Raw genomic sequence first — 21,363 nt, forward strand, 5'->3', positions numbered from 1 at the left:
TGTTTCTGGTAGTTCCTTTCCCTTATGTTATTGCAATTTCATTGTATTTATTGTTGTTCGTTTGCATTAGGGTTCTAACAACAAGCAATTTGGGACTTCCTTGTATTTTTCCCGTGGTGTGGTTAACATTTTCCTCTGCCAGCCTCTGCCAGCCTACGTGGTAGCCACTCGTGAGCGAGTAGTGAGATTTTTTGTTTTGGCTTGTGGTTTGGGGCCAGAAGGTAGCTTGAAGCTCTGCACGCTGAGCATGTTTTTCCTGTTGCTGGCCAGTTTTCTGGCTTCTTTGGTGTGCCTGGCGGTGTGCCGGTTGCTACTGTGTCCTATGTTCAGGTTGTCATTTCTGGTGGCGTGTTCCACCTATTGGTCAGCTTAGGTTTTCTACCTCCATGGAGTGTCATGGTGTTGATGGTATAAAGGGCAGCGAGGTGTTGTAGGCTGCTGCTTCGGGCTTCCTGGCTGAAGCATGCGGGGCCTGTGATGTCATGTGGAATGTTGTCTTGAAATACTTGTGTGTTTGAGCTGAGCGAGTGTTCTGTTGGTGACGGGTAGATACATATGCTGGCTAGCTGTTAATGAGCCAGTGGTTTCCCTCCCTATGAACTTACCTGATGTACTTACATTCATGTTACTGGCATACCAGGGGACAGTAAAGCCTACCTTTACATTGGCATAGGTCCTGTGTCCTGTGTATCGAAATGACCTTGGTTATTTCACAACTGCTGCTGCTTGATCTGAATGCATGATGACGTATCATCTTCTTCATGTAAGTCACATTGGGACCATGAATGAGGCAGAAGGCAGGTATTTGTAGAAAGGAAACTTGGTTTATTTGTTATAGGGTATAGTATAGGCGGGGAACAGGAGAGCAGTAGAATGGCATCCACCCAGGTCTAGTTCCCATCCTCAAAGTCCAGTTCAATAGACATACCTAGAACCTGCAGGTTCTTCACATTCCATGACTTGCCCAGCATTCCGGTAATGATTATAAATGCAATAAGAATACTATACCTCTCCCTTCCTATACATCGAAAAATGAAGATAACATACACTCAGGTTCTTAACATCATCTGCACATGCACAGATCAGGACATTACAACCCCATTTAGGCTTACTGGCAACTTACACCAACAAACTCCAGACACTTAACTACACCTTCAACATATCTGCACACCTTCCATCCTAGGCCGCCACACTTTTTGGGGTTGCTTCTTTATGCTATGATTTAATTTGGGCCAGCCCCTTCTCTTCCACATAGTACAGCCTGAGACTTTAGCCTTGAAAGTAATTGGTGAACCAGGTGTTCCTGTAAACCCCTTGTTTGACATTAGATTAAGAGTAGTGTATGCTGGGGCACCGCCAAAGCGCCCTGGATATTATAGAAAAAGTGTTTGTCGCACACACTAGCACCAAGGAAATTATACCTTGTCTGCAATAAATGTCCCCAAACCGGAGGCAATCAACACTCAACTGACAGCATGAAATATTTTGGAAATGTACTAATTTTGCCAAAGAAAATGGGTTTGTCATTAAATATTCACTTTGTTGCCAGTCAGAAGGTTTTCATTTTCTATAACTACTATGTTTATAACTTTTGTATACACGTTTTGTTCGCTTTGCTGGGCACCGACAGAGGCTGAGACAGGGCTCTGTGGAATGCTCAAAGTCTTCAGAACTGTTTATCATGGGGCCACTCATGGTTTCTGGGCATGTCCAGACCAGCGAGGTAGAGGGGCATTGACTGTCCCTACACCAAGATCAATTGCTGTGCTGTGTGCTTCAAGAGGCCCCTCAGGAAGATGTCCCCCGGTAACTGAGGGTGGTTCACTGCAGCTAGGGACGTGGCATGTATCTGGAACCGCCTGGTGGCTGATTTATAAAGTGGTGGGCGATGGCATCAATGTTTTCCCCAAACAGGGCTAAGTGATAAAGTCTGAACCAATTTGGGGGTGTTTCAGATTGTTTGCCTTTGAGACCATTTTCCCTATAATGACTCCAAGTTATGTTATGTTATTTGGCATTTATATAGTACTCTATATATCATTGGTATGACCTCAAAGTGCTAGTGGGTTGAACGCCCTCGGGGACCGTAGTCCAGGTCAGTCGAGAGAGTAAGGTGTCATAGGGTGCTTGGGTGCACCGATTATGTGCGCAGCTGGTGCGATTGCCTGATGGTAGCTGCATCATAGTGTGTAACACTCACCTGGTATCCACGGGGATGTCACTCAGCCTGTTCTGACCTCTTACGACTTCGAACCCTTCCCTCGAGGTTATTCGACTGGAGACTGGGCCTGAAACACAGGATTGGTAGAGTTTAACTCCCTATTGTCTCTGTGTGCATGAACCCCTTCTTCCCCAGGGTCCAACCCTTCCCATTGATCCACAGCTCACCTTGTTTTCTTGGATAGTGTGCTCTCCATCCTGCTTTCAGCGCAGGGGCGTGTTGATGCGGGCTCGTTGCTGCCTAGTTACTTCACTGGCAAGAGTCAGACAGGTAAGTATAATGAGTCTTTTGAACAGTTCTCTAACTTCGTTCCTTTCCTTCCTTAGATGATAGCCGGTGTCCGGGGATGGCGGCGTGCTGCTGAGATGAGTAGCGCTGAAGGTGAGTGAGAGCACGATGCGCGATGCACCCCTTTCGTATTTGCATTGAACTGAGTTATTTTTCTGTGTCTTTTAGGTGCCACAACGTTTTCAGCGTGGATGCTGGTTATGAAGAATAAATGAGGTGGGTAAGCGCGGTATGCAGTGCCTCTAGTTGTTTCCACGCTAACCTGGAGTGTCTTTTCCCTCTTGCAGATGGATGAGAAGTTCCAGAGACAGAGTTCCCCCAGAGCGGCTCGGATTCAGGTAAGCGTTTGAAGCTTGTACAGTATTTAAAAATAAGCGAAGATTTGCAGAATGCTTACTAATGCCTTTTTTCTGTTCTTTTCCCTTTTCCTTAGGAAGCGGCGTGCCATGATGGGAATGACACCGCCGAAGATGCCCACAGAACAGAAGGAGCGATGAATGATGGGCAGAAGCGCCGCAAGGTAAGGCTGTTCCTAACGGTTTTCTTGTTCTTGCCGGAGCTGAGCACAGAAGAAAGATGCAGGCCTACTGGAGACCGATCCGGACAAGGTGAGTGTCATGCTGCAGCTGCAGAAAACACAAAGCATGTTTCTCAGCCTGGGTGTGGCTTAAATAGTCTCTGGGTATCCCAGGTGGCTCTGGGCTGAACCACACCCAAAAGACTAGACCGCACATGCAGTTCTGGGAACCGAAATATGTGGGGGCATCCATCTTGTCTCCATCAATGCACTACAAGTCCAATCCCCAATGTTATCCTATGGGAGTGAGTGAGTCTGGTGCCACAAGCGCCAAGTCTGACTCCAAGTGGGTCTTTGGAGGGATGGAGAGGCCCTTGAGGGCCATATAGGTGATTGTGGCCTGGCTCCAGACTGACATCTTGGAGGGCTGGGGACATGAGGGGCAGGAATCATGACATAGGGCCTGATCACGACTTTGGCGGTAACGCCAGCGGTAATACCGCCTGCGGTATTAGCCCTACCGCCAAACTCCCCGGCGCTAAAAGCTAAAAGTTCAGCGGTAATGTTAATCCCCATTCCCCATTGAGCCCATTCAGGAATGCCCCATTCCCCATTGGGCTCAATGGGGAATTTTCACGATCTTACCGCCGGCGGATTTCCCGTCGGCAGTAATAGTGCAAATTCTCGGCGGATTTGCCCCCAGCTCAGAGCTGGGGCGAAATCCGCCGAAGTCCTGATTTGGCGGACCCTTAAATCCAGTGGTAATGGCGCTACTGCCGGATTTAAGGGTTACCGCCAAAGTCGTGATCAGGCCCATAGTGTGGTGGTATTTGAGATCAGTTGAATGTGTTCAGTCTGGAGGTTGGTCACCAAGACTGGGTTCTGGCTGCGTCAGGCCTTTGTCGGACGCTTATGTGTGCAGCTAGGCCGGTTTCCGTGGGGTATAGCTGCGTTCTAGCAGAATGTTGAGGTGTCCATGGAGTATTGTTCGTATGTGAGCAGCTAGGCCGAAATTGATTGAGGGGTGTAGCTGCGCTCTATTGTGTGTTGGTGTAGAGAGCGAGCATAGTGATAGGAAAGGTAAGTGTCTGGGTGGAGGTTTTGTTCTTACGAGCCCACTATTCCGGATTTCAATTATGCGTTTGCGATTGCTGCTTTCAGAGTAAACTTATTAGTTACTTAATAGTCATTCAGTGGCATCATTGCTCTGTATCTCGTTGAACATTTGTCAGCATGTTGCAAGGTTTCAGCGGCCTTAGATGGTCTTAATCGGCATTATGGAAAGAGTCAGGTTTTTAGAGCATTGTTCCATTTTGCAGCACACATTTCTGAAAACGTGTGCAAAAAGCCATAGAATTTGCACTCTGTTTTCTAGGGGAACCAGGGCACTACTGCAACAGGTGCCAGGTCACGAAAAGTACACAGGAACATTTCACAACATATGTTCATGGTGGCTGTGCACAAAGTAAACCATATGGCCTTTCTCAACTGAGTACATGATAAGTTCAAAACTTTCTGCGATCAACCTTCAGTACATCCATATTTGCCAGCCTGTCAGAGCACATCATATGTTCATGCTGCTTGTCCCCCTCCCCAAAATTACGAGGCCCTCTTGAACAATGTTTGCCAGCTCCAGTCACAGTGAAACACGTTTTTATTCTGCTTCTGCCCAAAGAAAATCATGCTCCAGTTTTAACAACATATGCCTTAACCACAAAACGTGATGGGTGGAAGGTTTTTAATTCACCTTATCCACTGGCAGTGCTCTGGGCAACCTTCCACACCACTGCTTTTTATCCTGCCTCAGCTATTGCAGAAGGTACCCAGGCATATGAAAATGAGTGCTATGCCGCCGCAATGGGAGCAGCCCAGCCCGAACTGCCAAGCCAGGCACCCTCTCCATGTAAACACAAGCAACCCCAGCCATTTTTCTACCTTTGTGTGGCCCTCATCAGTGAGTCGCAGACTGTTTATGCATGGCACAGTGAACAAGGGACCTACTCTGGGCATACGCTCTCTCACATACAGGGACAAAATATAACCAGAAAATGTGATAGGTTGGTGGTTTTTAATTAATGTTAACAAATGGAAGTACTCTGGGCAACCTTTCATGCCAGTTTTTCCTCCTGTCTGCAGCATTGCAGAAGGGGAGTAGCCAGGTGGAAATCCATCAGGTGCTATCGTCGGTGGGAGTAGTCCAGCATGAACTGCCATGCCAGGTCCCCTCTACACAGAAACACAAGCAACCCAACAATATATGCCAGCATCGACAGGACACGCATATGTTCATGCCTATCGGATCGAAAATAAATGAGGGGGCCTGTCTCAACAGTTTCTCCCCATGTTAATGCTGCTTGTGCCCAAAGAAAACCATGAGGTTTGTCTCAGTAATGTATGCCAGCATTGCCCAGTACAACCCAATTTCATGCTGCTTGTTCGCCCAGTTATGTCCCATGTCACTCTTCCTGCACTATTTGTGCCCCAATTACCAGTCAATTCCCAGTTCTGCCACATTGGCAAAACTGTTCCAGGTTGCCGATTTCTGACTTATTTACGCCTTTGTGCCCATTGCGGCCCCAATTTACTCCTTGGTTCCCAGGTCTATCCCCAAGTCTACCCCAAATTGTCTCAATGCTGAGTTAAGCCTCGGTTTGCTCCTTGGTGCTGAGTTTTGCCCCATTTTTCTCCATTCTTCCTGCACCAACACCATCCTACGCACAGCAACCACCCCTCCCTGCCCCACACCCATTATTTTCAAAAAGTCTCATATCTTTCAGCTCCGTTCATCACGGTGTCATGTGATACACAGCATTCCCCTCAGCTTTTCAGAGAGAGAACGCTCTGTATGACAAAATGGTGGCCTGTGCGTAATGGAGTGGGGGATGTGCCAGCATCGACAGTTATTATCCGGCAGAGGAGAAAGCCTCTCTCTCACTCGTGTTTGATTCCTGTGAAGGAAGACAGTGTGTCCATGACGCATTTCTTAGTCGCTTGGGGGTTCTTTACTTTTTATCTTTGCTTTTTGTTCCCAGGAACATGACAAATCAATTGTGCTATAATTTGCTTATTGCTTTGTGCTGTGTTTTCATGCTATTTGTGTGATTATCGTGGTTTTTAAACACTGACTGCAGTGCCTACATGGTGTGCCACGGGATCACCGCCATGGGCCTTAAGCAGATGTGTTCTTAGTGCTGAGCCACATGTCCTCATTGGGCACCCCAGTCACCACTGCCACAGGCCGCTCCGGGGCTCTCCCTGCCCCAGAGCATGGGGGTGCGGGAGAGGGTGGTCCCCAGGGCCAGCCTTAGGGGCAGCAGCGCCGTGGGCAAATTGGCGCCCACCATCTCCAGCCCCCCTTCCCGCGCCCCTTGTTAACAGGGGGCGGCGCAGAGGGGGTTCGGGGCCAGGATTTGCCACTTTTTTTTGTTTTTTTTGGTTTTACCAGGAGGTAATGATGTGAATAGGGCGCATCAGCACCCTATTGTTATTAAATGCGCTCTGCCGCCGCGGATGCATTTAATAACAAAGGGGTGCCTGCCGCGCCTTCTGCCACTACGCCAGCTTGGGGCAGCCCTTGAAAGACTCCCCTGAGCTGGCTTGCTGGGGGGCTAATGGCACCCTTTTGTTATTGAATGCACCTGCGGCGGTGGGGTGCAATTAATAACAATAGGGTGCTGATAACAGCACCCTTTTGTTATTAAATGTACCCAGGACAGCGGGCGCATTTAATAGCAAAATGCTGCCTACCGTGCCTTCTTCCTCTACGCCATCTCGGAGGAGCCCTTGAAAGGCTCCCCCTAGCTGGCGTGGCGGGGGCTAATGGTGCCCTGGGGGGGGGCCTGGCACCCAGGGCTGTCGCCCGGCCCGCCCTCCCCTAAGGCCAGCTCTCGTGGTCCCGCCACTCTGTCAATGTACCTGTTCGGCAACAATGACCAGTCCCTTCCCATTGCATCCCATGCTCCCACACGGCATACATTCCCCCACCAAAGACCAAGAATGAAGACAGAGGCAAGGGTTACACAAATAGCAGAGGTGTACGATCTTTGGAAAGGAGGGATGAGAGAGGGGGATGGGGGATGGGGGATAGGGGATGGGTCTAAGTCTAAATATGCAACTATGACAATCACATAGAAGAGGAAAGAGCATGCTATTTTAACACACAACCTGCAATTAGCAGTTAAGCATATTCAACTTTCCAATAGGAAAGTAAGAAGCATAGAATTGAATTAAAAACTAAGCTGAAAGGTCTGACTTTTAAACATATCTAGTGGTAACAGAAGCTTTGACTATCAAATCGAGATATAAAAGACTTCGCTTTATAATACAGCTGCAATTAAAATACATAGATTTAGCTTAAAAAATAAGGTGTACGGCCTAGTATTAAACATATCCAGTAGACAGAGAACCCCCTGAATTGGTTTTCTAAATAGTGGCGAGGGCCTAACAATAAACAAAGCAGGCATTGGACAAGAAGCACACAGATAGATTATTGCAGGTTGAAATAGGAAGAGGTGCTGCAGAATGGCAGTACAACAAAGGGAACAATTTGCATACCAGACAGGTAGTCTCGTGTGGAGTCAAGGTTAGTAGATAGGAAGTGCAGATCAATATGCGCGCAGGGGTGAGGGCATCCACAGATGACACCTATGGTAGAGGGTGGCTTGTAGAAGGTTGGATGTTTAAGCTTGTAGACAGTTAAGAATCAGGAACAATGTAACTTGAGCAAGTTAAAGGTGCAGTGCGGGCAGATAACAGCAGTATGCAGCATCGAAAATGGCCGGGGAGTGAAGTAAAGCACAGGTTGCCAAGAAGTAAGGAACGAATCATGCACACGATAGTAATCTGGGCAGAGGAACAAGAGCAGTGCGGCTGCCGGGAGGGAGCAGGCATAGCTCAAGGGCAGTGGCGGGGACAAGGCAACTGGGCGGAGGACGAGGCAGCCGCCTCCACGGGGCTAGAGGGGTGGAGTGCTACACCAGAGGGCAGGATCATTATATAAGCACTTCCAGGCCACATGAAGAGGGGGAAAGCAGAGGCGTTGCTAGGGGGGGCTAAGGGGGCTATAGCCCCTGATCTCTTGGTTGTAGCCCCAGATAGAATACCAGGAGCTACAAGCAAAAGGCTAGCTAGCCCCCAGTCCCGACAGTTCTGACATCAGTGTAGCCCTGGGTCTTTTCCAGACCTAGCAACACCCCTGGGGGAAATTAAGGGTGGGGTGCTTACCGCAATTATGGCAACCAGCAGGGGGCAAATGGCAGCTCCGAAGCCACGAGCAGGACAGGGTGGCATGCCTGGACAGGCCAAGACAGGGGCCTTTAAGGCCCTTCAAGGGTGGCCCTTTCCGGGGGCTGGGGTCACATGCCGTCTATCAGGTCAGCTACTATTTGTTGGAGGCAGCAACCGATCAGGCGGTCTTCAATGTAGGCAGGAACTTCTGTGGCAAAGATGACCGAGCACGGCAGCCATGCAGATGTCCTCTGTTCCTGCAGCTCACAGGATCCCTCTCATTCATACACCTCATTTCATTTCATGTTCAATAAATGGCATTGCATTGAGATGCTGTGTTGACTGCTCTTGGGGGAGCTGTGGTTCTAGAGGTTGAAGAGGAGGGAGAGTGGTGTGTGCCATCATTTACAGGAATACACTCACCTGTACTTCAGGAGGTTGTGCACATGCTGGTCACGCAGCACAAGCTCATTGATTTTGTCCTGATGCTGCCCATGTCCTCATGGACACTATCATCATCATCAGATTCATCATCTGCAATGGCATCATCAAGCATGAGGATGCTGCGTCTGATGGCCACATTGTGCAACATGCAACACATGGTGATGATATGTCACACCTTTACTGGGCGGTACAGGAATGCCCCACCAGATCTGTGAATGCAGCAAAACCTATTATTCAATCCACTAAAGGCCCTTTCTTTGGAGCAGCTGTGGGCATTGTTTCCACTGTGCTCATGGTGATTGCCTAGATTGCACATTGGCATCATCAGCCAGAGGCAGATAGGGTAGCTGGCATTACCTGCGTAGGACAATGGATAGATTACAGTCTAGCAGGTTCAGTGGCACAGTGGTTGGTATGGGGTTGGCATGCTTGTGGTGACCATTCCCCTCATGCATCAGTGGCAGACAGGTGGCCAGGCAGGCAGGAATCAGGTAACAGTGTTGTGCATGTGTAAGCTCAAGGTGAATGCATGGTTTTACAGGGTTCAATTGCGGTATTCCATGTGGTATGCAAAGCTTCAGGATGTGCCGTATCTGCAGGGGATTGCTGTGTCCCATCACATGTCAATGGATTGACACTGCAACATGTGTCCAGAGGTGTAGTAGTCATGTGTGATACTATCTGCTTCATGAAACCATGGTGGAGTCAATGAAAAGATGCATAGGTATGTGATTCTGGTCAAGTCAGCTATACCTGTGTGTCTGGTCAAACATGCCATTGTGAGTGACATGGGCAGGAGTGTCAGGCTGTGTTTGCACGGACTGGTGTTCTGGTGTGCTGTCCTGTACATACTCATTAGCCATGCCCGGCATTGATGTAGGTCCTCGATGATGCATTACAGGTTGCTCTGGGCCAGGATCATGTAGTCTGGCGTGAACCCTGGCCATCTGGCACAGATGTATGTGAAGTCATTGTCTGTACCACAGACCATTTGTACATTGAATACATGCTGCATGTGTCTGTTGATGTAGACATGTGCACGTGCCCTGGGTGTACAAGGGCCTTGTATGTGCAGTCCAGGGCTCTGGCAACATTGGCGAACCCTGCAATGGCATATAAGCTGGCCTTGATGGGGTTGAGGACTGTAGGGTCTAAGGGGAAGGTAATGTGGTGGCACATCTGTCTGATATGGCAGATGTGACCTGTGAGTGGATGCGTGAGAAACAGGACTGAGTGGATGCCATATACCAGGGGCACATTATGCTGGAAACTACCTGTGGCGCAGATATGAAGCACTGTGTGGAGCTTCAACAAGGGGGGAAGAGGTGACTGTGTCCCTGTCTGGCTCTATGTAGTCGTTGATTTCGGCCAGAAGCCTGAAGATGGTAGGCATGTTCAGCCGATAGGCAGTGAGGGCCTGCTGATCTCATGGCATGTAATCCTGGGCCTGAACACACTCTCTGGGTGGGGCCTTCGGGCTCTCCTACTCTTTACTTGTCCTAACGCTGCTGCTGCGTTGGGGTCTGAGGTGCAGGCTGATGGGCTGCCTGGGCTGAGGGCTGTGGTGCAGGCTGATGGGCTGCCTGGGCTGAGGACTGTGATGCAGGCTGATGTGCTGCCTGGGCTGAGGACTGTGATGCAGGCTGATGTGCTTCCTAGGCTGGGGTGTAGGCTGATGGGTTACATAGGCTAGGGTGCAGGCTAATGGGCTGCCTGGGCTGGGGCTGTGGTGCAAGCTGATGGGCTGCCTGGGCTGGGGGCTGTGGTGCAGGCTGATGAGCTGCATGGGCTGGGGACTGTGATGCTGGCTGATGTGCTGCCTAGGATAAGGTGTAGGCTGATGGGCTACATAGGCTAGGGTGCAGGCTGATGGCTGCCTGGGCTGGGGCTGTGGTGCAAGCTGATGGGCTGCCTGGGCTGGGGGCTGTGGTGCAGGATGAGGGGCTGCATGGGCTGGGGACTGTGATGCTGGCTGATGGGCTGCCTAGGCTGGGGTGTAGGCTGATGGGCTGCCTAGGCTAGGGTGCAGGCTGATGGGCTTCCTGGGCTGGGGGCTGTGGTGCAAGCTGATGGGCTGCCTGGGCTGGGGGCTGTGGAGCAGGATGAGAGGCTGCCTGGGCTGAGGGCTGTGGTGCAGGCTGATGAGCTGCCTGCGCTAGGGAATTATGTGCTTCCCAAAAGCGGATTTTCCTATGCAAGTGAAGTTGTGACTTATTTTAGGAGTCGTCGATGCTGGTTCCTTGGTTCATCTATCCGGGTGTATCAGTAGAAGGTAAGGATTTTCTCTCTGCTCCAATGTTATGTGTTACTGCAAGCTGACATGGAGGAAAGAGGCCGCTCTCCCTCTTGTGCTTCAGATCAAGGAGGACAAAGATGGCTGCCCCACTTGAGTCTGGGTTGGCCGGCGGTCCCAGCTAAGTTAGAATCGAGGTGAAGGAAAGCAAAGGTGAAAATCTCACAGGAGTCTGGGATCAAGTTGATGTATTAGGGTGACCCCCAAGCCTGAGCCTACGATCAGGGTCAAGGTTAGTGCTATGACAACGGAGTACACGTTTGTCAGTATTTGGTGGAGGGTGCCTGGGGCAGATCTCTGTGCCTGGAAGCACCTGGGTCCATGCCTCCAATGGAGGATTCTCGCATTGTTCTTCAAACAATGCACGATCATTTATTGAACACAATAACGTTATTCATTATTCAAATAACCCTCAATTAATTCCGCGTGAAAATAGATAGTAATTATCTTTATTATATTCCAGCCGACATCAGACACTTTGCCAGTTTGCAGATTTATGATAATGTATTGCAAATTGAAGGATCATGAAGTATTGAGAGCTGTGAATGCGGTTCATAAATGTTAAATATACAAAACATCATGAATGTTTTCGCATCTGAGAATGCCTTGCTGTGCCTCTGAAAAGGGCAAGGTTTAACGCATGAAAAGTGCATTCTAGTTTTTACTGTAACCAAAACACTAGCTGTACCCACAGCTCTGGCAGCTGCACAAATACCACGCACACAGAACAGATAGAGACTAAGCAGCAGCAGCAGTGCAAGCACCCCTCACAAAAGAAGTACTCAGTGGTTCACACTTATCGCATACAAGAAAGACTCGCACAGCATAAGCTGTAGCAGTGCAGGCTTGTTCCACTTACTTATGCACACCTAGGGCCTCATTTTGGAAGTCCCCATAAATTACCCGCAGGGGACCCATTCCGTTTGCACCTTGATGTCTACTGATCCGCTAATGTTCAACTTTTGTATAGCGGAGTGCAAAAGTGCACTGTAAATAGGTGACATAGGCCCTCATTAAGAGTTGGTCGGTACATGGTAAATGTGCCGGTAATAACGTTTACCAGCACTTTTACCAAACTGGCTTAAAACAACTTCGCCGGTAGAGCTGATGGATTTACCTCCAGCTAAAAGCTGGAGGTAAATTTGACCCCTACCGGAAAAAAAGGCCTGTATTACGGGCAAGGTAATACCGTTGATGGTAATTGCAGTAAAATCCCCCCATGGAAATGGGGATTTACTGTGAATGCCAGCACGTTTAATCTGCCGGGATTGCCGGCAGAAAAGGGCCAGTAACAGTATTTCCATTTGCTGGTATCTTGACGGTATTACCGCTGGGACACCGGGTGGAGAAATACAACCCCCCCTGCCCTCTAAGATCCACGAACATCCATCTCCTCAGAGTGCCCAGCTTCACCAGAAAGACTGCAGGAGGACAGAGCTTTCCCATCATGGCCGCCAAGCTATGGAACAATCTCCCCATCACCCTGAGAAAGGAAACCTCCTACTGGACATTCTGAAAAAACTTTAAAAGTGGCTTTTTGCCTAAAAACTCCCTGAACTAACAGACTAAGACAATCGGATACCTTTCTCCCCCTCAAACCAAGACTTTAAGACACTGTGGGCCTCATTACACGGAATGCGGTAAACCATGGTGCTGTTAGCACCATGGTTGCGGCCGGTTTCATACCGGTACCACCATGGAGAAAAGGGGAATTACCACCCCATTCCAAGGTTGGCGGGGCGGTAATTCCCCCTTTCTCCATGGCCCTTCCCCGTTCCCATTTTTGCCCCATAGGGCTCAATGGGAATGGGGAAGGAGCTAATTACGGTACCGCAAATTGCGGTACCGTAATTAGCACCAAGGTCCCTTTGCGGGTCCCAACTTTAACGGCTGGTCTACACCAGCCGTTAAGGTTGAGTCCCGCAAAGGGACCTCGTAGTAAGGCGGTAATGGTTTACCGGTACCGGTGCCCTTACTGGTACCGGTAAACCCTTACCGCATTCCGTGTAGTGAGGCCCTATGACACCCCTCTCATCCTGTTGCGTTTCATGCCTGTTTCCTGCATTATCTCTACTCTATACTTTGTCTCTGTACTTAGTATTTTGTGTATTTTTTGCCTCACAATGTAACTGGCGCCTAGATACCCAAGGGTTCAGTGCGCTGCAACAAATGCAAAAATAAATAAACAAACCCATAATGAGGCTCATTTTTATGCCACACTTTTGCCCTCAGCCGCGCAAGATGAGTAAAGGCTGCCTGCCATGGACGTATGACAGGCAGCATTTACAATGGATTGCTATGCTGGAGTATTCTCATGCAGGTGTAAAACAAAGTGCTCACCTGAGCCAGAAGAGGAAAGCAAAGCAGAGATGTTATTTCCTCTCTGCTGACTTCCTAAACCTGAAGATAGCTGTAGAATGAAGTAGAGCGTAAAAGGAAAGCGTAAACTGCTTTCACGCTTACCTTTTGCGCTTCACTTCATCATAAAACATTTTTTAGTACCACTAACAAACTTCTTATTCCATTAGAATGTATACATTATTGGGCTTATATTTAAATTTGGGGGCGGGGCCTGTTACGTGTGCTCTTTCGCATACACAGGTCCCCGCTCATTTGTACTGCAGAGTACAAAAGGGCAGTGCAAAGAGGTAGTGCACATGCTTTTATGCTGCCTTTTTGCACTCTGCTGTGCAAATGAAGTAAACGCTGCCTGCCATGTACGCATGGCTGGCAGCATTTACAATGGATTACATGGGCTCTGCCTGCTTGTAATTGTTGTAAAAAGCAGGCGGACTCCAAAGGAATCCACAGTATTTGTGCAAGCATGAAAATCCATCTGCAATATGCCTTGTGGGACTAGGCGTAGATGCGCTATCCTCTGGGATCGCGCTCCACGCCAGCTGCACTGATTATTTTTAACAGACCTCATTTTGGCGCTGTCAGTGCTTTAAGTGGGGTAAGAAATTGAGCGGGGGGCCCTCGTTTGGGGGCGTGGCTTCCATTGTGGGCGTGGTCTAAAAGTGCACAAATCATAGTAAGGTGCGCAAACAAATATATAAATGTATTTGAGCATTTATATATTTGTTTGTGTACTACTATGGTTTGTGATTTGTCAAGCCTTCTTTTATATACATAGCAATGTTACATATTTCTATGTGTATAAAAGGTGGCTTGTAAGTGCACAAACCATAGTAAGTTACGCACACTTGTGTGCTTACCTTACTATGGTTTGTGTACTTTTCAAGCTGCCTTTTATAAACATAGACATTTGCAACATATGTCTATGTTTATAAAAGACGGCTTGAAACGTAGGCATCTTTTATAAAGCGTTGAGGACGGACAAAACCCAAGGTGGCTTTGTCCGTCGACAAAGCTTTATAAAAGATGTCTTGAATTGTGTACGATTCAAGCAGTCTGTTATAAACATAGAAATATTTTTACGTTTATAAAAGATGGCTTAAACGTACACAGTTGAAGGCATCTTTTATAAAGCCTTGCCAAAGGAGAAAGGCGCCTCGGGCTCAATGATCTCTGCTCAGAGCAGATAGATCACAGAGCCCGAGGCGTCTTTCACCCTCTGTGAACCCACGGGCTCCGTGATCTAATCTGCATATTAGATCATGGAGCCCGTGGGTTAGCTGAGGGTCAGTGACCTGGCCAGGGAAAACTAAGGGACTCCAGCTTCCTCTGATGGCCCCTCAGATGAGGTTATCATCAGAGAAAGTTACAGTGACTGACGGAAGTGCCAGCCAGTCACTGCAATGCTGTGCCTGGCTGGCACTTCTGTCAGCTTGCCTGACGTTAAAGTGGCGGGCGTCCTGCCATGGCATGGTGGGGCTGGGGGGCCCCGGCTCAGCCCCACTTTTTGGAGACTGCCGGGGCCTGGCCCCGGCAGGCCCCGGCCCACTTAAAGCACTGGGCGCTGTTATTAATTAGCATTTGTTAATTTTTGCTGCAATGGCACTGTTTGCACTAATGGCCATATTTTCTGGCGCCTTATATTTTAAATGTACTATAAACTCTGTAGGTAGGTATTACTCATGAATTAATATGTTTTGAAAATATGTATGTGAATACATTTATGTATGTGAATAAATGGTTATCCTGTTAACACACACAGCAAGATTGATTCAGAACTGTGTGAGAGGATTTTCCCCTCCATATATGAATGTTGATAAAATGAGCTTTCTGAATAATGTTTGGTATGAAGACATTGGGCCTCATTACGAGTCAGTCGGTCCGGAAATAACGGTGGCGGTAAACCCGCCGCCACTGTTGTTTCTGGACCGGCGGATCGCGAGTTCTGCAGGCGTGAGGTGTCACTCCCGCCAGGTCTGACCTGGCGGGTTTAACACCACCCGTCTGCAGGCGGACGTGGAAACACGAGATGGTGCCGTTGTTTCCACTTCCCCATTCCCATGGAGTCCTATAGGACTCCATGGGAATGGGGATTTACCGAATTCCACCTCCGGAATTACCGGGTCACCGGAGTTGTAATGCCCCGGTGATTCCGGGAATCACAGAGGCGGAATGGTACTACGAGTCCGGCGGTAACCTGCCAGTTTTTCCAGCTCGGTTACCGCTGGACTCGTAATGAGGCCCATTGAGGTTCTTAGATAGAATGAAACTCCATGCCTGGACAAAGGCTGTAATGTTTATATGGCAGAGAGGGGGCAGCAGAATCGTAATTTGCAATCCATCCCTCCTTTCTGCCATACAAATAGGGGCACCGTAAATTAAATATGTAAAAGCTTTACGTAAAGCTTTTCCTATATATAAAAACCACTGCTACATTAGACAATTGGATTGAACAATGGCACATATCAACAAGTCAAACTGTATATTCAGATAAGATACACGCTGAATACATGATAATTAACACATGATAAAATGAGCATAAAACACGTTCTAATAGACCAAGATTTGCGGCATAGAAATTCAAAGCCCGACCCACTGCTTCATTGGCAGATAATAGAAGGAACAAAACAGCTAATCTGATGGTGCCTAGATTCTAATATTATTGTTAAAGTTGTAATTCTAATATGATTAAAAGCATTATGAGGGCAATTAAAAAGGAAGTGCATAACAGTTCCAATTATAGCTGGTCATAGTGGGCAGTGGAAATAAATAATATCCATTTTGGGCCATTTCCCAGACGTAGAACCAGAAGCAAATTTTAAGTTCGTTTTTCAATGTAAATACTTGGCCCAAATGTCACAGACCAGTTCAGATATTTTGCTGCTATGGGTGCAGGAGAAAGGATATTGTACCCTCTTATACGAGCCTTAGCAAACACGCTTTCCTCATGGATATAGCTGCATGCATCCTGTTACTGAGAATGTGATGTACCAATCTTCATGATGAATGTGGAAAAAACAAGATTTTACATGATATGTCACTCAAGAGTAGATCCTGAAAAATAGGGTTAAAGGCTCATTCGTCCAGATCTTTGCCCATTGAATTAGAGGATTTACTTTGTTTTCCCCATAGTCAACACCCATTCCCATATGTAAAATAGAGGTGGGCACTGCACCCGATTGCCCCAAAATCCATTGGAGAAAGTGGCCTTATATTATTAGTAAGGCAGAACGGTCACCAGAACCCAAAGCCAACGGACCCTATGTTGTCAATTGCCTTACATACCATGGAATCTGAGGGCTGGCCCTCGTCGTACCTTGCAACTTTGAAGACAATCCCACTGGGTTGGGAAGTGTAACAATGTTGCCTATTTACTTGAACAACCCTATTTAGTGTATAAAAAAACGGAACTTTGAGATTTATCAAATCAGAGACCTGCTCCAAGCTAACCCCATTACGGGAGAAAGCAGATCTGTTTCTTCCTTCCGATTATCACCAAATTAGTCCTGGCAGCCAATCCACATGAACATTAAAACACAATCATCTGCATACAACAACGTTGGAAGATACCCTTTAGCTATGGAAGGGATTTCGTGCATGCTGATAAAGGTGTATCCGAACAATGGCAATAATAACAATGAATGGTAAGGAGCCCAGAAATCTAGCAGATCCATAAAAAAGTCCATCAGCATGACATGCATTCCGCAGACTGCGGTTGGAATATTTGAGGGATAACACTGCCACAGTTTCCTCCAAATTAAAAACCATATCATCACCTGAAGAGCTCTATCCCCCAGTAACTTTGTCAATATCTCTTGACAATTAATTTTCAAAAATGATATTTTGTTCTGCACTATATATAGAGTAAATATGAGGCATGCATGTGTCCACCACAACATTGCTAGTGAATGTGTTCTTGTCACCAGCATCCAATGTGTTTTGGAGTCTTTCTCTGAAAATGCTGTGCTCCAGCACCTTGAAGCCTCTTTTGTGCTAGATGGAATTACAGTAATAGATCTAAGACCAACTAACTGCACCAAATCAATTTAAATTCAATAAAGCACGATCACCTGGCAGACATCGAGCTGATGCGTGCACACTAACACAGTAACTTGATTAAATGGAGGTCTTATACCCCAATATACGTAATCTATGACATTCTATGTGGCAAAATACAAAACCTATTGAAGAGAGGGATTGGTTAAGGGAACATATCTACTTATAAAATATATAAGTATTAGTGCTTCATTAGCTACCCTTGTCTTTAGGGCACGCCTTGAACTACCTCAAAATGCATAGAGTACTGATTATGATGGACAAAACACCAGGGGATTGGCTCTTGCAATGTTGTATGTTAGGTTGTCTCCCCAACCCCACTGATTAGTTGGCACATTATCTCAACCTTGGACGTATGTGAAACGAAACTTAGGTGTCTGAATCCCACCAGACTACTCCCCATTTTCCCAATTAGACCATCATCTGTCATCAGTAGGCCATCAGCCAAAGTTTTCCGTCTGTAGTTGACCTTGTTGCTGTTCACTGTTCTGGAAAATTCAAGGTAGTATGAGCACACCACTATCTTAACTTAGTGCTCTAATGAATAATCTTTGTTTTTGACTTGTCCGAGTCGACCACAAATTTGTCAATTTCAGACTTTAATTTACTGCTATTTGATTTAATTATGCAAGATGCTGTTGCACCTCTTGGCCTCTACAGGTAGTGGACAGGTCAAGAAGAATTAGTATAGAATCAGGCCTTGCAGTGCTCAGTGACCTAAAGTAAACATCCCATGCAGTGCTAACCCAGCCTAATGAAATCAGCCCGTGTAATACCAACTGGACCTAATGTAAACAGTCAGTAAAAAGGCTAACTCAGCAGAATGGAGTCAAGTCTTGTAGTGCATACTGAGCCTAATGTAAAGAAGCATGCTGTGCTAACTGGGTATAATGGAACCAGGTGTTTCAAGCTAACAGAGCCTAACATTAACAGTCTGTGCAGTGCTGAATGGGCATCATGAAATCACACTTTACAGAGCCTATTGAAAACAGGTCTTGTTGTCTCAACTGAGCATAATGTTAACATGGATTAGAACACCCTAGCCGTTGTTTCGCAATCCTGATTGGTCAATCTGTGGGCTATACAAACTGGTATAGTCCGCAGATTGATTACAGCCCGCAAATCGCATTGTAATTACTTACGTGTTCCCCCGGAGCTGCCGGCAGCCGTGGAAGCCTGCAAACTGGACGTGTTGGTCTCCGTGTAACTTCGGGACAGAAAGAGTTAACTTTCTGTTCCGAATTACACGTTGGAAGACAAACATGTACCAAGTAGCCCTGCCCACAGAAAGAAAGCACAAAGGAACGCTTTCCGCTTTCAGTTTGGAAGGAAAGCATTTTAACAAGTGTAAAAGCTGCATTTTAGCTTAATGTGGATTGTAACTATATATTTCTTTCCGGCAACAAAGTCACAGGGAACCTTGCCCTCATTTCCTCATGTTCATTGATGCATCGGAAGGCTAATAGAAAAGAAGGGCACACAAATGTAAGTTGATAGCCTGCTAAATTAGTGTATATTCAGATGCTTCTTGCAAATGTTTTGTAACTGCAGGTTAGTGTGGAATAATTGGAAGCTTACATTTCTGTAGTGTGGGGTGGGGGGAAACACACAAAATTACCTTAATGAAACACGATCATTCCCTCCAAAAATTTGTAAAACTCCCATAACGAGACTTCTTTACGCTGACGACCTGGTCTTACTGGACCAGACGCAAATAGGACTTCAGTGTCAACTAACAAAGCTGCAAAAATACATGCAAAAAACCAAATTGGAAATCAATGTAAAAAAAACGCAATTCCTGATATTAGAAACATCCATCAGGAAAAAAGAAAAATCGAGACTAAATCTGGAAGGAACACCAATTGAAAGAGTATCTGATTTAAAATATCTAGGAGTGATCTTGGACTCTTCAAAACAAGATAAAGCGATGCAACTAGCTCTAATGACCAAAGTCAACAAAATGGCAGCCCAAGCCAGGGCCATAGACAAAAAGTTTGGCAGATACTCGCTAATCCCAGTACTCGAATTTTATAAGAAAAAGGTGATGCCAACGCTTACATATGGTGGAGACGCAATGATCAACCTGCCACCAAACATCTGGGCAAAAATGGAGGCAAAATTTTGGAGGAAAGTTCTAACGCTACCAAATTCCACCCCGATCGCATTGATCCATCAAGAGCTCAGCTTACCGTCCCTCAAAAGTACAGTGACACAATCAACAGTAATGTTGCACAGGAAATGCCGGATGGCAGAGCCTTTGTCAATATACAACCTCGTCAATCAGGAAATAGAAAGAAATACAAGTAAACGGCTTGCAAACTGGAAAGAAGAAAACATCAGAGTGTTGGAACAGATACAGGCAGATGAAGATTTACTAATAAAGAACCCAAAGAAAGTACTTACAAAAATTAGAGAGCTCGACTGGATATCTACCTTGGAAACAGCAGGAAAGAACAAACTAACTACACACCTGCCACCTAATACGAAGAAAATAAATGAACTCCAAGAATACATTAAGAAGTTCCCATCAAGGAAGTTGAGAGACATGCTGCTACGTGCCTGCTTAAACTTACTGCCGACCAATGAGATCTTGGCCATTAGAGGCAAGTCGGAATCCAACTTTTGCCGTTTCTGCAAAACACAAGAAAAGGAAACAATCCGTCACTTACTCCTAAAATGTGCTACAAACCAACATATAAGAGAACGATACCTAAGGTCCATCTTCCCGGACTTCATCATCTCGGACAAAGAAATATGTTGGTTTTGTTTGATTGGAGGAGAGAAAACGCAATGGCAAATAGCTACAAATAAAATACTGGAAGCCATAAATTTGCCGAGATAGGCACATTTTTAGAGAGTCAAGTTCTTTTTTCTTCTTCTCTCTCTTCAGCACGACAAGAGCATGACAAAAAGCCTATTTTTCTAAAAATCTTTTTGATTAAATACAAATAAAAAAATGTTTAAAAAATTACCTTAATTAGAACAGTGGGCAGGCATACCCACACTGGATTCCTCTTTAATGGCATACTCCTCCCACCCAATCACCTTCCACCACTCTATAAAAAAAAATGCACATGTTTAATTGAGGTACAAAAAAATTGCAAAATGGTAAATAAATGTCTGCAACATTTATTTATTATTTTGCAATTTTTTGTACTTCAATTATGCATGTCTCATTTATTGTACTTGAATTAAACACTGAGGGTGTTCTAATAGCATTATAGACCTGCAGCTCGGGCCGTACCTGGCGTTATGGTCCCTCATACCTCGTTAACTCGGTCTTCAGGGCCCATAACGCCCGGTATGGCCCTCGCTGCAGGTCTATAAAGCTATATTAGCACCCTGGAAGGACGCTACATGGAATCAGAGGGCTCGGAATGTGGGCCTTTTCTCCTGGTATGGACTTGTATTCAATTCCCGCAAAGGGACTATGTGCATCTCCAGCAGCTACACCGCAATCCTTTTTTCCTCCATTTCCCTTGCCAGAGCTTATCTTTTAATGTACGTGTACTGTTTTTGGGTACCAAACTCCAGGTTCTCGGGCACTCAAAGAGGCCAGCGGCTGTTGTCTGGGGGTCCTTGAAAGGTGAACAAGCTACACGAGGTGCTCACTTCACAAAAGTTGGTGCATAAAGACCAAACCCATGATGGCGCACACACTCTGATTTGCCCGGTGTGAGGACAGTGTGAGCACGGCAGGGATCGCCTTGATGATATACAAGGCAGTTGTAGGACCCATGGCAAGGTGTGCAGCTGGTAATCAGATTGATTATAAGCTGGAACCTGGTTGGCACATAGGAATGACAGATTAGCAAGGAAGAAAGGCAGGCTGGCAGGGCCGAAGGACAGGTAGGCTGAGGAGACGGGCAAACAGTCAGGTAGGCCAGAGGGACTGGATGGAAGATGATCATGGCTGGCTGGAAAGTATGAGAACGGGAGAAAAAAGGAAGCAAAACTGAG

Source organism: Ambystoma mexicanum, chromosome 10 (genome assembly GCF_040938575.1).
Source record: "Ambystoma mexicanum isolate Mex_15411 chromosome 10, UKY_AmexF1_1, whole genome shotgun sequence".
Taxonomy (NCBI): Eukaryota; Metazoa; Chordata; class Amphibia; order Caudata; family Ambystomatidae; genus Ambystoma; species Ambystoma mexicanum.